Here is a 540-nt window from a genome sequence, read left to right on the forward strand (position 1 = left end):
CATACCACCGTTTAAAACCCACAGTTTGCAACCAAATACTTTTCAAAAAACCCACATGCATTTAAAAGCCACATGGTTGTTCTGTCCCCCAGCCATGTGCCTTTGGTTTAGTTAGTAGCATTCCCTCTCCCCAAGTGCCTCAAACCCCATTTTTAAAAACCCATCACATTATGCACAGTAAAAAACCCTGTTAGTTTGAAACAAACCAAGTACTTAAAAAAAAAAAAAAGCCTATGCCTTGCACAGACCCCTCTCACACACACAAAACAGCAACTTTATAAAACACACCAAACCAAGTTTGCAGCCATATACTTTTCAAAAACCCACATGCATTTAAAAGCCAGTTGCAAAAAAAAAAAAAATAAATAAATAAAGTTACCTTTCACTATGGGATAAAGTGTTGCAGGCACATGCTTGTTCTGTTCCCCCTCATGTGTGTTTGGGCCTTCAGGTTCAAGAACAAGCAAAAATGTTAGTATTACCACCAAATCCCTATGCAGCCTGTGTAATACTGTTGAATTAAAAAAAAAAAAAAAAAAA

The sequence above is a fragment of the Terrapene carolina genome, unplaced genomic scaffold, assembly GCF_002925995.2.
Source record: "Terrapene carolina triunguis isolate 2854851 unplaced genomic scaffold, T_m_triunguis-2.0 Scaffold448, whole genome shotgun sequence".
In the NCBI taxonomy this organism is placed as follows: domain Eukaryota; kingdom Metazoa; phylum Chordata; order Testudines; family Emydidae; genus Terrapene; species Terrapene triunguis.